This window comes from Strix uralensis, chromosome 4 (assembly GCF_047716275.1).
Source record: "Strix uralensis isolate ZFMK-TIS-50842 chromosome 4, bStrUra1, whole genome shotgun sequence".
Lineage (NCBI taxonomy): Eukaryota > Metazoa > Chordata > Aves > Strigiformes > Strigidae > Strix > Strix uralensis.
Window position 1 is genome coordinate 101,001,512 of NC_133975.1, and position 19,116 is coordinate 101,020,627.

The 19,116-nt window shown below is 33.7% G+C and overlaps 1 protein-coding gene across 3 annotated transcripts in view; it reads right to left on the reverse strand.

The window, feature by feature from the left end:
- NOVA1 (NOVA alternative splicing regulator 1) overlaps positions 1-19,116 on the reverse strand; it is a 155,778-nt gene that overhangs the window by 3,236 nt on the left and 133,426 nt on the right. The gene's annotated exons all lie outside the window — the stretch shown is intronic.

Genomic DNA, 19,116 nt, shown 5'->3' on the forward strand with positions numbered 1-19,116 from the left:
TTTTTAATGCTCTGCATCTGTTTCAAATTAAAGAATTAAAGATAAAATAACAGGAAAATCATATTTATCACTGTCCCACAGAATATACTGCTTTCAGCATAGTAGATTGCAGACCAAAAGATTAAGCAAATGCAAGTATTATGCTCATATGAAAAGACTATCTTGGGTTGTATCAAAGCAAGTGTTTTCATGTGATTCATCTCTTTCCAGGTTCAAGTAGCAAACCAATTTCTCAGACAAAAATGTGTCTGAAATTCTTCACCTTCCCTTAAAACATCTTTAGTAACAATAATTAAAAAACCCACTTGGCTAAAGCAAAGACTGTATAGCATAGACAGATGAAATAGTTGGTCTTGAACAGGACATGATCTTGGTTGTTCAACCTGTCATCCACATCAGTATACAGAAATTCATTATGCACTACAGTGTATTATTATTCAGCCTACGGAAATGAAGTGCAGCAGGAGAGAGTATCTAAATGCTGAAGATTTTGAAAGAATAAAGTATGCCATTTTTACACCTTAAAAAGTTTATCAAATTGTCTTCAAATAAAGGGTATTTGCCTATAAATCCTACCTTTCCTCCTGTTAAAACAAGTTTCAAACTGATATAACCTCATTAATGTCAACAAATTTATTCCTTATTGACTTATTGCTATGAATGAAGAACGATACCCAAGATAAAAATTCAATATTTATACACATTTTTCGTAACTTTTGATTTTGATATACATTTTATAAATGTGTCTCAAAGTTTTAATGTATTATCTGTTTCATAATATTGAATTACAAAATATATTTTTAGTAGCCTACTGATATCTATTGATCCAGGTTTTGTGGAGCATGTATATAGGGATAACACTTAAATTTGTCAATCCTTCCACCAAAATGCCATGTAAAATCTCAGCAAGAAGTCAATACAAAATACAATTAAAATTTTATTAGCAACATTTTCATTTTACTGCCTCATTATAAAGTCAAGTTTATTATGAAGTCAAGCTAATTACAAATAAAAATGCATGTCCTATAAATAAGCTTTTTCTAGTCTTACCCATTTTATGTATTTCTAGTTGTTAGGATAGCATCAAAATCAAATCTTTGAAAAGCCAGCATACTATAAAGTTAACAGACATTTATATTTTCCACTTATACAATATGTACATTAAAAACTGTAACATACCATATTGTATTTTGCACTGAAATGTTTTACAGCATATATCTAATTTTTAATTTTAGAATTTAATTTACATTCATTGACATCAAAACAAAAGATGTTCTATAGAATAAATAAAAAATTGTTAGATGCTGACTTATTCTAAAGGTAACATAAAAGTATGGAATTTAAAAAAAATTTAGCCCACCCATATACTAAATAATCCTATAAACCCACAAATATCTCAGTAACTGTATGGACTTATATACATATTTGTGTATATATATACACACACACTGAAATTTTTTAATATATATTTATAGACACACTCATTTTTAAGTCAGGACAGCTCATAGTAATTTTAAAATGTAGTTCAAAGTATTTGGCAATTTTGAGTTGCCCTTTTTAAGTTTTCCTATCAGAAAAATGAAACCACGCTTAGATTTGATTTGTTATTTGGGATCTAGACACAAAATGTATTAAATAATTGCTAATGAAAAGGAATGCTCATATTTTGGTTAAATATATAATTTTAAGGAAGTTTGGGGGGGGGTGTTTGTTTATTTGTTTTGGTTTGGCTTGGGTTTTTTTTAAAAATTAACACACACAAAATGCAAAGTTGTATAAAACCAGAGTCACCCAGGAAAACTCAATAAAACTGGAAATCTTTTATTGTATGGCACAGCTTTCACAATTATGGTTTTGTGCCACATAGTATAGAAAACATTTACCTGACTCCACTGATTTAAGACATACTAACAACTTCTTTGGGAGATTTTGACAACTGTGATTTGCCAGATCCTGCTTGGTTTCATAACTACTGTGCAAAGTTCTGAACAAGTTAGGCATAGGCCCTTATGTGAGTTTATGAGAAGAACCTAAGAACATAAGGTATGAAAGTACACTCTCATAACCACATATGTGATTGCAGAAGAAACTAGAATATTTAGGGGGCATTGTATATTTATTATATATATAAAGCAAATATTTTAGGGCAGCATTGTAGCGCATGTAGTATCATAGCTACACGTGCAGGTTGTTCAGTCCAGAGAAGAGAAGGCTCTGGGGAGACCTTATAGGGGCCTTCCCATACTTAAAGGGGATCTACAAGAAAGATGAGGAGGAACTCTTTATCAGGGAGTGTAGGGATAGGACAAGGGGTCATGGTTTTCAACTGAAAGAGGGTAGATTTAGATTAGATATTAGGAAGAAATCCTTTACTGTGAGGGTGGTGAGGCACTGGAACAGTGAAGCTGTGGATGCCTCCTCCCTGGAAGCGTTCAAGGCCAGGTTGAACGGCGCTTTGAACAACCTGGTCCAGTGGAAGGTGTCCCTGCCCATGGCAGGGGGGGTGGAACTAGATGATCTTTAAGGTCCCTTCCAATCCAAACCAGTCTATGATTCTATGAACATATGAAAATCCAGTTTACTGTAATATGGCTAGGATTACTCTAAAGGATTGGTGTAGTGAAAAAAAATGATGGTTTAATTCAGCCACATAATTAAGAAGGAAATGTTCTGTATGAACAAGAAAGATTTTCTCAATAAGAAACTACTATTTCTCTTACTTGACATCACAAAAGTTCATTTGGTTCACCACTAACAGCTCTGGTTGTTTGACAAAATCATCTGCCTAGTCGGAGGAAAGATAAAGAATGATCTCCTCCATACCCATCCACTCCCACATTGTCCAGAAATGTTTTTGTACTTAGCCATACAAACAACAAATTACGATGCATTTCAGAAAATATATTTTGGATTTGCTGCATTATTTTGTTATATGTTTGTCTGCTTCTGAGATAAATAAAAATATCCTTTTCTAAACCATGAGTTTTAACTGACAAGTCTCTTAAGTTGTTTTAGTATAGGAATATACCATTAATATTCTTCCAAATACAACCCCTGCCAGGGTGAATATTTCACATATTTTCATATAGGACATCTTTTAAAAATATACATGTACTAAAAAATTAGACAATAGGCACAATCTATTTTGTACTAAAATGTCACAGAAAACATTATATTCCAATCAAAATTCAGTTTTAACGGAAGATAAATACATCTGCATGCATTCTGCTTAAAACATAAATAAAATCCTTCTCTTCCTGAAATGAATGGCAACATTTACATTATTTTGGGATATTCAGTTGTAACATTCCTGTATTTGTGACAACTGATTGAAAATGTTATTTGAAAATGGAGATGAATACTGAAAAAACCAAAACATACTTAGGATTTTTTTTTTTTATTTAGGTCATATTAATCTTGCTACCGATTTCTAATTCTCCATTTGTTTTTTGCATTCACTTGACTTTCCCTGGTTGGAATATCAACTCTTTACAGTAAACATTGGTGTGTTATATACTAATACAGTATCTAATATATTAGGCCACAGCCCTCTAGATTCCAGTACAAATGAAATAATGCAAATATATTTATTTTTTTATCTGTTGAAGTCTAAAATCCATAAGGTCACTAAGTTACAAGGTATAAAATGATACAATGACATTCTTGGTCTCAACTCCGGTTATACAAGCAGAAACTGAAAAAGCAAAGAATATCTATTTGCTTTTTTTACCTGCCCCACATCCATTTTTTTTAAGGACTTTAACTCCCTCTCTTTCAGGGAAATTGGACAGCACTCTTACTTTCCTTCTACAGATAAGTTCAGAAAAACATTTGAACGCAAAAGTGAGAAACCTAACTACTGCCCAAAATAAGTGCTCTGAGCTATCCAATAAAGGTATCTTTGACTATGCAGGAAGGTCAGGTTTCCAGGTTTGTGTGTACACTCCTGGCTGTATTGAAATTTGTGTGCAAAAAGCAAGAGTATCTAAAGCAATTATGAACATAAAACTTAAAATGCATATGTAATGTTTTTCAAATGCTATAGGAATAAAAAAGTGGAAGGAACTTAACCTTTATTTCATGCCAAATAGATTTTATAAAAAATAAGGATTGTAATTATGATGTTTGCTTACTCACAAAGCAAATTAATTACTTCCACGGACATCACTCTAAGCCTATTTGCATTAGCATAAGTTCAAAATCAGGCTCAGCGAGTACACTACTTCTCCCCTGAATAGGAATTAAACTATAACAAAAATAAAAGAAACAAAGTAGTTTCACTGCATATGTTTTTACTAACACATTATTACATCTTTAAAAGCCTTGACAAAGGTGCAACAGTCCAAGAAACTGTGCTGCTTAAGGAGGGCTCAAACTAGAGAGCAGTTTGCTGCACACAGATCCCTATGAAGTCGGCAGAGATTTGATGAAACTGCACTTCAGAGGATGATGCACAATACTTGAGGGATCTCAGTCATTATGTCCAGAGGATACAATTCAAATTGCTTTAATTTAGCATTAGTGGCTCATATTCATCCTTGCATGCTGCAAAATCCTAGACTCCTAAACTCTGTCAGCTAATTCCCTAATCCTTTCCATTTATTGACAACCCACTTGCATAACCCCATGCTGCACTCACCTATCACGTCAGCATCGCCTAGAAGTCCTCTGATTTACTAAACTGAAAGTCCTGGCTTAGTTTTGGGAGCTGAATAGCATCTACTGTGTAATGCCAGATGTTCCGTGATTATCCTATGCCACCTCTCATCCCCTCCCTTATGCTGCAAGGAGATAATCTGCACTGAGCAGTTATGAGTGTATATCAACACACAGAGAATATCTTCATGGGAAGCAGAATCACGACCAAAACTGCACTGCTAGCCACATTAACATCTCCTGTCCTGTCTCCCCAGTCCTCATTCCCACTCTTCTTGTGTAAATAGCTCCAACTACATACACCAAGGTTCCCAAACCTTTCACTTTTCTCTTACCTTATTTCCTTGCCTTTCTCCTGTCTGATGACAAGTGCTCTGGTTATATTCTCACTTCTCACAGTCTTTGGAGGTGGGGGGATGGAAATCACAAGCTAGCACCTGATGTGCCACTCAGCTAATACAAAGTATGTATCTGGCAAACGTAGTGGAAGGATGAAATGCATGCTGACTGGCTAGGTAGCAAGAATTAGCACTCAATGTGGCTGTTATGACAATTAGAGTAACCATATGTGAGGCCAAAAAGCATGACTTTAAGTTTAAAGCTTCGCATGGTGGTATGACACATGCTTGCACTAAATTACACCAGAAAAGAAAGTCTCACTGATTCTACAAAATAGTATCAAAACATGGAAAAAATACACCCAACAGTTTGACAGTAAAAGCATTTAATTGCATCATCCTCTGCTTATTCTACTTTACAGAATTGTTTCTGAAGAGATTGCACAGAGATTAATGAATGAAGGAGCTTTTTTATCTGTTATTCAGCTTTTTCTCTTTTATTTTCACAAGTTTAATTATAACTCACACCATGAATCTTCTGTAATGGTTGTTCTTTTCTCCTTCTATTAAAGCTTTCAACTACTTGTGTAATTTTATTTTATCTTCTCTTAACAGAGAAACACCTTTACAAAAAAGGTTCCATCGAATCTAACAAATTCATCCTAATCTGGCACAATTCTACATTTTAGTCTCTCTAAAGCAAATCACTGTATTCCCTTAACACTGTATTTAAATCACTACCTACCATTTTATCTCTTTTTCTGTTTTCATTGCTCATCAAATACTTTAAACTCTTTAAAACTCCATCTGGGCTCTGGATTCTATACCTATGAAAATTTCATGCTATTTTAGCTGCTCATTTGACTAAAGGCTTTGAGTTGATGAGAGGGTATTCTGAAAGCACAAGTTCCTGTAGAGAGCAGTCAATGAAGAGTAAGAGCCATCTATTATTTCTCAGTGTGGCAGGGTAAACACACTCCTACAGTAGGCTCGTATTGATGTGAGTAGTCCCATGCCATTCATCCTTAAACTGAAGTGGCAGCATGATAAAAATCTGGGAGAAAAATCAGGATCAACCAAAGATGTGATAGAAGTCAACTGGAATCAAGCAGAAAGACAGCTAAGTACATTACAGGCAGGATGATGCCTGCACGCACTTAGAATTTACAGCCACGCTTCATCATACCAGGCACTCCTGGAAAGTCCCTGGCTACACACTCAATGCCAACTGCAAGTTCAAGGCAGAACAAGCGACCAAAAGGTCATGAGTCATCCTGTGTGTACAGCAGGCAGAAACACTAGGTTGATCTGGGCAGGTGTTCACATCAGACTTGGGCTCAGACTCTGACAGTAGGCTTACACAGCAAATCTCTACTGATTGCACACACATACCCTCAGGGAAGTTAGTGGAATTTCTCTCAGTAATTTCAATAGCTCTGGACTGGGTTCCAAATGTACATATGGTGAAACACAAACTTACCTTTTCAGAGGTGTCATGCACTGAACAAATTCCTGGTTGCTCAGTCCAAGAGCATACATTTTGTTTTTAAAGAAAATATTTCGAAGGAGTAGAGACATCTTTCTAATGGTCTATTTGATATTTATTTACAAAAATATGCAAATATTACATAAGAAGAGCAGCTCTTTGTAAATTTATCTAGATCATAATGTAAATAAATCTAGATCATAAACTAGTCTTCATCTTCCCTGATTATGTTTGAACTCTGTAAATATTATTGTGATTCAAATTCTCTTCTTCTATAAAAGGATATCTAAACCTGAAATATTCTGTGAACAAGTGCAATTGGATTATAGGAATTTACAGGATTAGCTGCTACTTTGTTCCTCAACATAATGCACACCTTTTTCTTCTATTCACATTTGTGTTCTTGAAATTTTCTTCTCATCACATGCAGCACACATACTGGTAGTATTTCCTTCATATATTTACCTGCAATTATTGCAAGATGAATGTCATTTTGCTATTTCTCTGTGTTGCTTCTTTGTGGTATTTCTGCCCTCACGACCACTTTTTCTTTTAAGTCAATTTAAAGTTAAATTAATCTATTGAAAACCATAATATTGCAGGAGGTCTTTCTCAAGTTAAAATCATACTAAATTAAAATGACAATGCAAACAGATATTCTAAAACATTTATTTGTATCTGCCAGTACATTGCAGCAGGAGTTTGGGCCAATTCCCCCCCTACTGTTTATCGCAAGTGTTGATTTTGTTCCAGTTCTCAGACCTCCTCTCAGCTGAATCTGCATTTCTCAAGGGCATTATTTCATCTTAGTCCTAAAAACTATCATGCAACAGAAACCTAATTTCAGTTTAAGTGCTCAGGAAAAATTTACATCTGAAATCACAAGGCTTAGAACCCTGGAACCAGGCTGGCGAAAGATTAACTAGAGGAAAGAATGTGTAAGGGTTTTTTTGCACCAATTGCTACTTTTGCTTAAATCTAGACCATTTTTCAATTAGTATTTTATATTAAACTTTGACTCTTTGGGGACTGAAAAAAGTACCTCCCACTTCTTTTAGTTACTACTTAATTACAATTCTGCGCACTTTAAAGTATGAACATTAAGATTTTTCTTTCATGCTTTTAACTAAAGATGCAATTTGGAATGCAAACTTCTAACAGTAGGGAATTAGCAAATCATGTTTAAACAAACAAACAGAAAAATTCTCTGGTCTGCTTTAGCTGCCATTCTGTGACCAGCGTGTGTATAGGTTCTCGTAAATAGAAAGGCTTCTTCTCTCAAAAGCAGTTTTTACTAAATGTGTGCACATGAAAATTGTGTATGGAGAGAGAATAATTATTAAAATTATGTTGGTTATACAGGTGCTTGATTTTATGAGATTATCTAGTTCTGAACAAAGTACTATTAAAAATTTACACACACACAGAAGTCTATGAGTAGTTTCATGAATATCCCTCATGAAAACATAATTCAAAAGTGTGGGAATGGAAGAACCCAAATCCTCCATGAATTCTCTATGATACACAGTTTTAATAACATAGAGAAGAAAGTTAACTTTTCAACATAAAAACAATATTCCATAATTTATGCATTAATGTTTCATGAGTTTCAAATTACACTTGCAGAGAGGTATAATGTATTTTGAGTAGCTTCATTTATACTTTTCACTTTTTTATAATTAAAAAAAGAAAAATTGAGCTGGTTACATACTGAATCATACATGAGCGAAAAATCATAGATTTTCACTCAGTTGCAGAGTATGTAGTACACATAGAAAAGTAGACATCTATATTGACTGCACCACTATTTAGATGAAACATCTTTTAAAACAGAAAGCAGGAATACCAACTGCTCTGGCCAGTGAAGTCTGAATGACACTTTCAGTGACCGTAGAATGTTAACCCTATTTTCTAGCTAAATTCACAATAGTTCTCTCTTCCCCTATCTAAAATCTCCCTTTTTTCTTTTCCTCATCTAATTTGTTGCATGGTGTTCTATGAATACCTGCCAACGTTCCACAGAGTCAAGGATGGGTTTCACAAAAGCATGAATATTTACAGTACTGTTGAGTATAGTAATTTGGGATGCTTCTGACTGAAAGACACCATATAATTATAACGTAATTTCATTATTGGAATTGCTGAAAAGACACTTCTCAATACAAAATCATCTACAAAAAATGTAGATAATGTACATTATTTTAAAAATAAATATGCCTCACTGATGAAATCAAGAAAACTCCCACTGTTTTGCATTAGACAGGATCTTATTTATAAACTCATAAAACCCACTTCAGATTCCAAAGTGAATTAACCTTCCTGACAGAAACTGGGGCAAAGGTGGTGTATCCCTTTTTTTATGCTTTCCCAGTCACAAGAACTATAGATGTTACTTTGGCTCCTCATGGCTATTAACTCATTGCCCAAAGCAGCACTGCACTGGTTGCTTTCCCAAAAAATCTTCAGACAAAACGAGTACATAAATGACTAGGACATTTCTCTACTTCTCAAGAGAATCCTTAAAAGGGTGCATCCATTAGCTTCACATATACTCCCCAGTAGCAGATCAGCCATAAACTTGTTCTGAATGATATGCTGTATTTTAACTAGAAATCTTATACTTGAGGAAAACAATTACTAGGAGAAATCCTATGGCTGAAACATACAGGAGAACTGCTAAAATGTTAATAACAAATCTTGGATAGCCTATAAGCACAGGCACAGGAACACACTTTCCATTGACTTCAAGAAGACTGAGGCTTCCAATTTTTATTTTTTTATGGCTATGGACCTGCAAGTCCAAGAGAAGCCTAAGAGTGTTCTTAAACATGCCTTTGACTGGAGTAGAAATTTTCAAGATTAATACGCAATGTCAATACTACAGACCCTTACAGCTACTCAACAGTGACCCATTTTCAGTATAAACTTTGATAAATGTGGCCAAAATACACAATGATGTGCTTCTAAAACTAATCAATGCAGCAAATGCTATGGTGTAGTTATGTCACTTAAATTCAGAGGAAAGGATAGCTAATAGAAATGTGCAAAGGGACTTGCCATTAATGTGTCAATGACATTTTTCATTGAAGCTGACTAGAACTTGAAAGCACAGAAAAGCTTAAAACAGGGTATTAGAAATACATTGAGATATTCATCCTCTGACATTGCTGACCAGATTACAGAATTATTTTAACAGCATACTAGACTTCACGCAAATTAATTTAGGATTTAAATCCAAATTTAAAATCAAAATCACATTCCAGCATTCCAGGTAAGAATGTTCAAAATCAATCTCTGAAAACTACATTTTAAAATTAATCTATCTATAAGGACTGATAGAACAAAAGGATACTAGCACTTCTAATTTCTTTTCAGATTATCTTTGCCACAGTTGATTTCTACAAGATACGTAGCACATATACTAAGTATTCATTTGGCAATTCAGAAGGAAATTTAAGTTTTCAATTCTATACCATCTGCAGGAGGCCTCTCTTTTCAAACCTGTGGAAATAAGGTGATCCAGCAGAACCATTTCAGTTCTACAGTATGAAAAAGAAGATTTGTAAGGACCATTTAGAAAAGACACTTTCCTTCTTGCACAAAGCTCCTTGAGATCTTTTTATGGGAGGTCAAAAGAGTTTGATGATCAGCAATAGGAACTTTATGGTTACTTATGTCAACAGGTTTGGGATTTCCAAAGGAAGAGGGTAAAGTGCTCAGGAGAGATGACAGTTGTTAGTCCCTTTCTTAAAATACACTGTTGATTTCCATATTTTAATATTTTTACACTTACAAATATCCACCAATTTTGCTATCACAGCTATCATATTCTGGTCATTTGAAAACTGATGTTTAAGTGAGAAGCTGTGGGACTGAAAAAAATGATAGATATTGAAAGAAGGAGGTAAAACAAAGTGCAACTAGCTTTTACCTAGACTCTGAAACATCTTGTTATTCTGAACTGAGAAACAAGGCAGACTCCCAGAATATAAAAGACAGTACAGAAACAATACAGTAAAGATCAGAAGGGTATGTAAATTAACATAAAAATATCAAATTTCTATTTCAAAATAACTATGGCAATGTAAATCACCCTTCAACGTTTACTCAATAGCTGCCATGTAGAAATACAGCAATTTTTTAGTCATTTTCTGTGTTAGATATGGTGATAAACTCTGCTAAACAAACTTTAATTTCGACTGACGGCTGATAGTAAACTTTTAGATTTTAATCACTTCAGTTCATCACAGCTACTAAAAGATTTTAGAACCATGCACCAGTTATTTCTTCTGATTCTTGCTTGGACTTTGTACATATAGGGATAAAATATTATTGCTAAAATTTAGCAGTAGGTGTAAGTGTGTGTGTGTGTATATAAGTATATAGTCATTCATCAGTTGTTTCTCTAGTAATAACTAAAAAATTCTACACTTTCATGTTTTGTTTTGGTGTTTGGGTTTTGGTGTTTTTTTTAACATTGAAGAGCTCCATCAATTCAACTTTTAACATCACAATTATTTCTTTGCGAGAGAGGACACTTGTAGGAATTTATAAGTAAGGCTGTTTTGATAGTAACTGCTTAGAAATTGTGAAATGGAATCCCGTATACTAGGAAGACAGTCTCTGTGATAAAAAACGCAGCCCAAGATGGGATGGATGGATGAAGAAGGAGGAAGATAATTAGTGAGAAACAGATTAGAGACACAAGTGAATATACTCCAGCTGCAATATACCACACCACCACAGCTGGAAAACATGTCGTAAAGGTTCAGCCAGCCAATGCTGTTAAAATACCAAACAAGAGTTTGATATCACTGACCACCTCAATCTCATCAGTATTTTACTAGAGACCACATTAGATCTACTTGTTGTTTAGAAAAAGGAGGATTTTATACTATTTTTGGTGCCTAAAACTTCTATTATTTATCAAGCATTTCAATTTCAACCCTGCACAATAAAAAAACCCCTACATAATTACACTTGTACATCCTTCAGCATTTATCTAATTTCACTTTTCCTTTACTGTACTCAGATAATATAAATATTTTTTAACCATTACATACAGAGGATATTAGTATCTCTATATTACTATCTATAATATGGTAGGTATAAATTTAGAAACAGATGACTTGTGAAACAATCCGCACTTCTATCAACGAGCACTGGTCAGTGGAAGGACTTGATCTCTCAGTACATGAAGTGGCTCAGTGGCATGGAAAATTATTACTGCTATAGTGTTTGACATTTAGAACTGGATTTTCAATTAAGCAGGACATTTGTTTTAAAAGAACTGAACTTATGGACAGAAGGAGACAGCTAGTAATGTAAAAAATGTAGACTTCTCAGGACTCTAGAAATATTATTTTCTATGAAACAGGAAATTAACAATAATTTTATAAAAATGCATACTTAAAGTTAGACTCCTAGATGCTTATTTAGACATCTTAATCCAAAAAGCATGCTTGCATGTTCAGTAAACCCAATAGCCAAACCATTTATTTATAGGATTTAGGAAGTCCTAAATTCAAGGACTTATTTAAGAAACTCCTAGTGATGGTATTCTCTGCCAATTTTGAATTATGGCTGCTTGCACATGTCCTTTTTCTTGAATGTCTCCCTAATAATCTTGCAACGAAGAATTTGTGAATCACTGATCAGAGATATAATTACTCTGTGTAAAAACTTACTCCTTCTCATCATAGTCCATTATGTAAACGACACTAACATGAAAAAGAAGAGCAGAAGGTACCTTGTCAGGTCTAGGCACTAAACTGTAATGACAAAATGTTTTCCTGAGAGCAATATAAATACAAATTTTCTCATGAGTTCTTCACTTGATTTAGTAAACATCAGTTTTCTTTCAGATATAAACACATAATAAGGTGGTAGAGCCAAACAGTTTTTAAAAGGAGCAAGATTTTAAACACTCACATCTAGCTGGGCACACAATTTAAAAAAAAAAAAAAAAAAAAAGATAAATAGAAAAGGAAAGTCCTTCTTACTGTTCCCACTGACATAATATTTGATGCAAAATCTTAGAGAAATGTAAATACATGAAGTAAATCCCAAATCACCTGAATTTATCACTACTACATATAGCTTTATACATATATACACACTTCTGTACTATACCTATGCCCTTCTATATGTGACTCTATAATACCTGATCAATTTTAATGAGAAATAGTCCTATTGCATTTTGTATCTAGCTAACAGCTCTAGCTCAGTTGGAGAGTACAGAATCTACTTATTCAGCAGTGCCTCTTTAAATTGTTTGTTCGCAATTCAGCTGATCCTAAAAACAATATGGAAAAACAAACCCAATGAGTCCATATGGAAGACATGCACATATTCCTACTCTATACAGACACAATGAATGGAGCCATCCCTTCCCCCCAAGCCAGTCAAGCCTTAGCATTTCACAGCTGCACTCATGTCAGATGTGAGTGTACTTATGCACAAAACCAAATGAAAGCTCTCCACATTACAAGATCATGGAATAAAAAACTCTGTTACAGAATTATTTCAAGACATTCTCCATCCTTTCTTTGCAACCAAATTTCTGCTCTTAACAATATTAATTTAAATAATATATCTTTTAACTGAGAGATAGCTTTTATATTCAGTCTATATTTAGTTACACATAGAGAGATAAGAAAAGACAGAACAGGGCCCTTTTAATTGTGTATCTTGACCTAACCTGGCAGCAGTTTTGCACATGCTCTTTACTCACAGATCACAAAATTGTAAGGTAAAATGAAAGATAAAGCTTATAATATCATCAACCAAAATGCGTAAACATGGTGGAATGATAAATTACTTGCTACATTTGTAATTGTAATGAACGTAGCAAACAGCAAATAAAGATGATAGAAGATGAATGGACTGTGTCTAAATGAACACCTTTGAGTTTTCATGGTTATAAAATAAAATAATAATATACCCTAACATTCCCTTCTACATTATATGCAATTAAAATCCCAGGGTAATTATTCATTTCTCTGTTCTCAGCAAAAGGAGGAAGGGGAAACACATGTGAATTAAAATCCTTGTGGTAACCCCATTAGTGTCTCAACTCAGTGAAAACAAGACCAGTGAAATCAAGATCATGTTCTGATCTACAGACTATTCTGTATAGCTTCATAGTGTTTTTCACTATAAGAATGGTGAAAAATGGAAAGAAATTTGGCTTATGAAAAATGCATCTAGTCTAGCTAGATGAACTATCTAGATTAATGGTATCAAGGGCTATGGCTACTCTGTGCCCCTGGTTTTGCAAAAGATGACCAGCAGCAGAGTCTTGATCCCTTCTGTATTGACTGTTGCTTAACAATTAAAAAAGAATTTCGTATAGCAAGAAAACTACTCAATGAAAATCTCAGGGAGGCTCTATCATAGATGTCATTTGAGAATTGTTTTCAAATGAGAAAGGAAGTAAAGGACAGTTAAAGATTGCTTTATATAACCCTATCTCTCTAGGTCATAAAAAGTAGTAATTACTAGAAATTTTTATTAGAAAAAGAATGTAGTTTCACTAATGGGTGGATGTCTTCAAACTTAATAAGCACTACTACAGGACTCTATAGCCCTCTAATGCTAATAGAGACTTCTGACAAGCCAATTCAAAACCTTCCTCTCCAAGTCTGACATTACATCTCTGACAAGGATCAGAGAACAGAACAAGGTAATAACAAGCTACTGGTCTCAGCAAACACATCAATAACTACAACTTAGATAACTGGCTGGCTTAGAACTTAACATTCACCCAATCAATTTATATTTATATATTTTATATGTATATCTACTTTCTGGATTACCCTTTTGTAAACTCGTAGTTATACATTTTTAACCAAGATATCCACAAGGGAATAATACCTACTGCTGGAAGAGAAAAACAACACTGGAGTAAGTGAAGGCAATGACAGAAATTAGCAATTATTTGAGTAAACAGAAACAAAAATATTGATAGATGCTAACACAGGCCAGTTATGAAAGTCAACCTAGCTTATCAAAAAAGCTATAATTACAGGAGACAGTTGAAGGTACAATTGCATCCTCCTTGTTAGGTGTGAAGATCCTGAATTTAGATCATACCTAATTTAACTCAGTGGGGAAAATTGTATACATTTATTATTAAACCACATATTTGCAAACCATATTGCCTCCATACATCTGTACTCTGGGTTATATTTCTCATACAATGGGAATCTGTGGAACCAAATTTCATTAAGGAAAACTATCTGTAAATAATACAGATATCTTGCACACATTAAGAATTTTGGCTAGATAATCACCTGACAAATGTTCACATAGAAGAAAATGACTCCTTATGCAAACTAAGGCTGTGGGGCACAAATATTATATATGGCTGTATTTACACATACACATCACACATTTTTATACCTATATTACATATGTGTAATTCTGTGTGAGCATTGACTTGGAAAAACACCTTTCAAAGAATAAATTTGGAGTCAGCACTCTCATAAATTGGATTTAGATCTCTCTTTTTAATGATACACTGAGAAAGAATTTGCATTTAACTCTTGCCTTGATCTCAACTCCTATGCACACTATATACTTATTCCTCAGCTGCCACAGATTACAATCTATTTTTATTTTGAGAGAAAAGATACTGACAAATACAAAAATAAAAATAAAAAAATGAAAGAGCTGTCTCAAGTTGAGATAAAGGTGAGGAAATCAACAGATTTACTAACCACTTTTGATTTCATTGACATTCGTCCCTTTTTTTAATTTAACAAATGCTCACTGTGAACCTTGTTACAGCAAAGACTTTTAGACAGCTCAATAAATGCATTATAAATTATTAAAATCTTGGAAAGTTTACATAAAACTGCACACAATCTGAATTATAGTTTTTATTAACATTATGTAATATCATTGCTAACGTTACTATTTGAACAGTAAAAATAAGTGATATTTCATATAAAAACATTCTTTTATCAATTTTGAAATGACAAAATGGTCTTGGTGATGTTAAAAAGCACTAATTTTGCTGAGCCTTCTGACATTCAAATTGAAAAGTTTATACCCTTTTATTTCACTTTTACTGATTTATTTTTCTTACCATCAAAATAAAATTCAGATAGGTCAAAAAGAAAGGCTTTCTGTATCAGTAGTGTAAATAGTAGGACAATTAATAATATAATAAAAATTTTGTATTTCACAAGCCATGCATTCAGTTAACTTCTTGTCATTACCATGTTATATTTAAGTAATTCCATCTTGGACTGAATAACAAGTACTGAACAGTACCTAAGCTATGGAATGTAACTACATTATCAAATATATGCTGTAATAAAACATGTGTAGTTAAGGCATAATAAAGCTCATGTTTTGTAACTAGACTCCTTAATAAAATAATAACAATAGCAGAAAGGTATCTTTATATTAAAATATTTTAATAATAAAACATACATGAATTATTTGCATTAGTAATTTCTAAATTAAATTCTTAATTCAGATTTCAAAACATAACTTTCATCCCAAAATTGTAATCTCCTCCTTTTATTATCCTCATTCACAGGTATTCCTATTAATGTAGGTAAAGAAAACCCTCAGTGTATACATACACATTGTGTACAGCCAATCAGTCTTTCCTGTAAATATTGAAGTGTAGTATTATCTAATTACTTTTGACATAATTAAAGCAGGAATTTATATAAAACAGCCTCTTAAATGCTCAAATATAGGTGAAATATAACCTGTGAAATGTCTTTAACAAACAGGTATCTGTTATTTTGTTCTGTTTCTAAAACTGAATTGATAATATTTACACAGTTATTTTACTAAACGTTTTAAATATATCATGATCAATAAACTGCAAATATCTGCTTATCTTTTGACTTGTTTTCTTTTTTCTGCGTCACTTAATTATACATGAACACCGGTCTGCAGAATATCTGGAGGAATTGTATTTTGCTTCAGTACTCGTTACTGAAGAACATCATTAATCACAGTTTAATCTATTTCATAAACCAGTTTTATACCATAAAGCAGTAACACTTTAAAAGAGCTTACATGGAGACTGCATTTCAGTATCTCATGGGTAGGGGGCAGCTGTTAATTTATTATCACAATTATTATAATTACTATTAACAGAATAAAGTGGATCAAAATATTCTTACTGCATTTATGTTTTGGTTAAGCGAATAATAAAAGTAACTATAAAAAACTGAGAAGCATGGAGATCACATATCAGGTGAAAGAAACATGAAAGAAGAATTTACACTGCAGTAGAACTGCCAAACTACAGGGTTTCAGAAACTTTAAAGAAATAGAAATTTAAAACATACTTTTCTAACCCCATCCAAATCACAAGTGCCAATTTCAACTGAATTAACAATTTGTCATGTAGAAGTTTATTATTGCTGAATAATGTGAGAAAGACTCTGATCTCAAAGGCTGCAATTGCTGAGGTGCCAATGAGAATATCAGGGGAAAACAGAAGGCCAAACAGTCAACAGTCACTCTGTACCCTCAGACAAATACTCTTCAAGGCTACAGACTGCAAAGATTCCAATGTAAATCACAGGGAGGTAACAGAACAGTGGACTCGGCCCCTGGGCATTTCTAAGGATGCTTATTAGAGTCTATGGTTGCATCCTCCCACTGTCCACTATTTGCAAACTATGCCTCTGAATAACTGTTATTACTTGTAGAGAGTCTAATTTATTTTCAGAAGTAAAAAAAAAAAAAAAAACAACAAAAAGAAAAACCAAACCCAAAACCAACAAGTGTGAAAACAACTACAGGCACAAAACTAGGGCAAAACACTGCTTCTGAAGAAGATGCAGTTACATATTGTTTTGTCTGCAGGGTAAAGTTATTGACTACTTCAAGTCTGGGACGCTGTGCTACAGGAAAAGATCTCTACAGATGACCTTATCTCTGGAAGAGGAAAAACCTCCTACCTTTTATTCCCTATAGTTCAGTAAGTCAATCAGCCTCCTCCTATGATTTGCATACAAAAACCACTCTTTTTTCACTCAAATCAGGCAGACACTTACTTTAATTGGTGGGTTTCTCTCACATTTATCTATGACTTCTCACTATGATGAATTCTCAAAGCATGCAAAAGGCAGGCAATGCATCTGGCATACAGCCTGCAGGAAAGTGCGCTGAGTTGCTGCACTATTCCTACAAACAGCTTGTGAAAGTTATAATGTTTCAGGTGACACAAAGGAAATATTAACTAACGTATGCTCAAAGCAGGATATTCTAGGTCTAGACCTAGCCATGCCTCACTCGACTTACCTCTGACACGTCAGAAAATTGCTTCTTCTACCTTATAGTCTGTGCTGTACAGGATCTGTCCTGGTGTGACAGTAAAATGTGTAACCTCAGTGTTTCTGTCCACATTCTCATACAACTCCTGATTATATAAATTCTGAACACTCTAAAAGCTGCTAAATTAAATTCTGAATAGTAGAAACCTTAGAGTCTAACTTTCGTGTGACTGATACCAGTACGCAGCAGAAAAAAAGCAATAAAGTCATCCAGATTTGCATTCTGGAAATTGCTCTGACATTGTTTTCTCTGGGTCATTCAAACAGCAAAGAGCACACTAAGTGACTCTTTGCCTGTATACCTTAGAATATGGTTGGCTTTTTCTCCCAAGAAGAAAACAGTATGTCACACCAAACATGAGCATTAAGGACTTGAACTCAAAGATAATCTTGGTTAGACCACAGAGAGTTACATGCTGTCAGCTTTCACTCTAGCTTACATGGGATGGAACTTGAACATGGAAATACCTGGCACTTTCAATATGCTATTTATTTTCATTTTGTATTGATAAAAGAAGTATGATTAAAACAGTTGGAACAACAAAAATGAAAAAATTAAACAGCCCTTTGCACAGGACATTTGAAGACCTTCACCATATTTTGATTAAGAGAATAATGTGTATTCTCCAACTTTTATGGGTGTAGTGATCCTTTTTCATAAGCAGATAGGACCTTTTCTTAGTACAAGGACATGGACAAATGCCAAAACCTACATATCATATCTACAAATATCCTTAAATGAAAGAACAAGATCTTCAACTACAGTGCGAGATTTTCTTAACTCTTGAACAACTTGAGTAAGATATCCATGAGAGTCTAAAGCAAAATCGATTCAATCCAAAAAGCATTATCTTTTTACATGTTTACTCCAAAATATTTTAAGTGAATAAACCCACAAATCGTAAGTGTACAGGGAAGTGTAATGATAACTTTTCTGCCAAATCTCAGCATATTCACAGAAGTAACATTGATTTAAAAATAAAATAATGAGATCAAAAGCAGGTTTCATTAAACTCACACTACAGTAAAATTTGTTTCCTAAACCACTTAGTATGTTTCCAAAATTCTATTTTCATTCTCTTCCTTTAACAATTTTTAAAACTAATGACTCAACAAAGGATTAAAACCAATGATAGGCTAAGTCTTCATAAATGCATAACAGGGGTGACCACGTAATATCTTGTTAAAAGCTGTTTTCTTATAAGAAAAAAAGAAATTAGTTTGTCCCACTGTTTCTTCATATTTTTTCCAAGCTTTACTTTTATACGCATTTGTTTTTCTATTTTTTTTTCTCCTGATCTTTATCTATGGGGGAAAAAACAAC